The 2,981-nt window shown below is 57.0% G+C and overlaps 1 pseudogene; it reads right to left on the bottom strand.

Annotated features, from left to right (window-relative positions):
* Positions 1 to 2,256: 2,256 nt before the first annotated feature.
* LOC109942352 (cortical cell-delineating protein-like) lies at positions 2,257 to 2,736 on the bottom strand (annotated as a pseudogene).
* Positions 2,737 to 2,981: the final 245 nt, after the last annotated feature.

Raw genomic sequence — 2,981 nt, 5'->3', positions numbered from 1 at the left:
GGGCTGCTCTCGCACTCGGCTACGGCCAAACTGTTGACATCGTCAACGAACCGGCTTAAAAACTCGGCGCCTGACCATGCACCCGGGCCATGGCCAAGACGCATGAGGGAACAACAAGGCCGGCCGAGGCATCACGAAAAGCATTAAGACCTCAAAGGAGTCAAACCACTCCTTCGAGGCCTCGGGGGCTACACCCGACGGGTGCGCTCGCGCGCACCCATCGGAACAAAATATAACCGAGAAAGGCCGGTCCCCTCAGAAAAAATGCGGCAAAGCCTCCAAGCGAGTACCAACACTCCCTTCGAGGCTCGGGGGCTACTGTCGGGTATCGTAATTAGGGGTACCCCCAACACTCCTAAACACAGCTGGTAAACACCCGCAGAACAAACCATAAAAACTGATGGGCACGGTTTAAGTCAAGGCTTCGTCTACCCAAGGGACGCGGTCTCGCCCGAGCCTAGCCTCGGGCAGGAGTCGTAGTCCCAGACGAATTCACGCCTCGCACGAGGGCCCCCTCAGGCAGTGGGCACACCCTCGGCTCGCCCGAAGCCCAGCTCGGGCAGGCTTCGTTGTGAAGCAACCTTGGCCAAATCGCCTCACCAACCGACCGTATCGCATGCACATTTAATGTGAGGATCGCCTGACACCTTATCCTGACACGCGCGCCTTAGTCGGCAAGGTCGAAGTGACCGCAGTCACTTCGCCCTTTCACTGACCGATCTGACAAGAAAACAACGCCGCTCACCCCGCTCCGACTACTGTGCCAACCACTAGGGTAAGACTGACAACAGCCGAGTTCAGCCTCGAGCGCAATAGGGAGCTCTGCCTCGCCCGACCCTCGGCCTCGGTCTCAACCTCGGCCTCGGGAGGAGTCACATCCTCGCCCGACCCTAGCCTTGGTCTCGGGAAGAGCCTCCGCCTCGCCCGACCTTGGGCTTGGACTGACCGTGCCGCAGGGGATACATCATTACCCTACTCCTAGCTAGCTCAGGCTACGAAGGAACAAGATCGGCGTCCTATCTAGCTTACCCCGGTAACAGGTAATGATGGTTCCCCGCGTGCGTCCATGACGTCGGTGGTTCTCAGCCCCCTACGGAAGCAAGGAGACGTCAGCAGGATCCATGCCACGCCGACAGTTGTGCTTCTACAAGGCTCAAGCGCCTCTCCGACGGCCATGTTATTATGTACATAGGGCTCAGGCACCTCTCCGCTAGCCACGTAGCACATAGCTACACCCCCATTGTACATCTAGACACTCTCCTTACATCTATAAAAGGGGAGGTCCAGGGCCTTCCGCGGGGGAGGGCAGCGAGGAGGGAGAAGATGACTGCCGCGAGACTCTCTCTCTCTCTCTCTCGCGACGCTTGTAACCCCTACTACGAGCACCCGCGGTGCGAGATAATACAAGCCGTATTCCCCCTTGTGTTCCATCTTGCGCCAACCCATCTGGGCAGGGGCACGCAGCGATAAATTCACTGGTCGGCTCGGTTGAGGGTCCCCCGGGTCCGAAACGCCGACAATATTGTTTGTGTTGAGAACTTGTATATTAATGTTTGTGTTGAATATTTATGTCTGTGATGATATATGTGATGTATATATGTGATATCTGTGATGTATCTTTTGTTTGTTTGGATGGAATAGAAAAACAAATTTAAAAGGTGTGTACTGGTCACTTTGCCGAGTGTTACACTCGGCAAAGAGGTGGTTTATCGAGTGTCAGTGTCATAGCACTCGGCAAAGAACCAAGACCTGGACACCAGTATAGGTTCTTTGTCGAGTGCGGTGGACCTGGCACTCGACAAAGAGGAAGGCTTTGCCGAGTGCCTCACACAACACTCGACAAATAACCTGACAAAGAAACCCGCTGACGGATCCTTTGTCGAGTGTTGGCCGGTAGACACTCGGCAAAGATTAAGTTCTTTGCCGAGTGTATTAGGAGACACTCAGCAAAGACGTCATCTCCATTACCCGGCGTCGTGACGGCGGCTTTTCTTTACCGAGTATTGCCTGGCACTCGACAAAGTCTGTGCCGAGTGCCCAAAACAAAGTACTCGACAAAGAAGGCTTTGCCGATGTACTGTTCGCCGAGCCCTCTTTGCCGAGTGCGACACTCGGCAAAGCCTGTGCCGAGTGCTTCAGGCACTCGGCAAAGTCTGTGCTGAGTGCTTCAGGCACTAGGCAAAGAGATCAATTCCGGTAGTGATATATATGTAACAACACCACTCAAATATGCTGGAACTGACAAGAAAAGATCAATCAACCATTAAGCAAAGCATCAACGTATCACGCCACCCGATGATCGATGAACCACGGCCGGCGATGGACGACGATATATCGACTGATCATCTATGCGCAGTGGAAGTCGTTGGGGCAGTTCTTGCCGCAGTTGTTGAGGATGAGGCTGAGGTCGATGGGGAGGTTAAGGTTGATGCCGAGGATGTTGGCCTTGATGGCGGTGCAGAGGCAAGCGACGACCTCCAGGTCGACGAGCCTGTCCAACAACGAGCAGCACGGCTCGTACGGCGGCGAGCCGACCTTGGCCTTCACCAAGCCCAGCACGTCGGCGCACACGCCCAGCTTCAACGCGTCCCGGGGCACGACCCGTGGTGGTGGCCGTCGGGCGTTGGCGTCGGCGGCTTTGGGGCCGGCGGCGGCGGGCAGTAGGTCGCGCTGGCAACGGCTGCAGCCTGCAAGGACCAGGCCAATGGCCAGGAGCAGCGCCGCTCTCGCAGCCATGGCGATCAATCGAGCTGCTTGCACGCACACGTAGTAGTAGCTAATAAGCTTGTTCGCTTGGGGCGGCGGCGGCGGGCTCGGGCGGGCATCCCACGCAGGGGGCGTTGTGCGACACGGGGCTGGCCGGGGAGCAGCGGCGCGGCGGGTGCAGGGAAGGCAGGCAGGGCGGCGCGGTCGGGCAGAGAGAAAGAAACAGCGAAGAAAGAAGGGTCGGGCGACCGTTTTAAACTTTTGATTTTCGGTGG

The sequence above is a fragment of the Zea mays genome, chromosome 9 (genome assembly GCF_902167145.1).
Source record: "Zea mays cultivar B73 chromosome 9, Zm-B73-REFERENCE-NAM-5.0, whole genome shotgun sequence".
Lineage (NCBI taxonomy): Eukaryota > Viridiplantae > Streptophyta > Magnoliopsida > Poales > Poaceae > Zea > Zea mays.
Note: the sequence above shows the minus strand (reverse complement) of the source record. Positions and strands in the feature narration are given on the sequence as shown.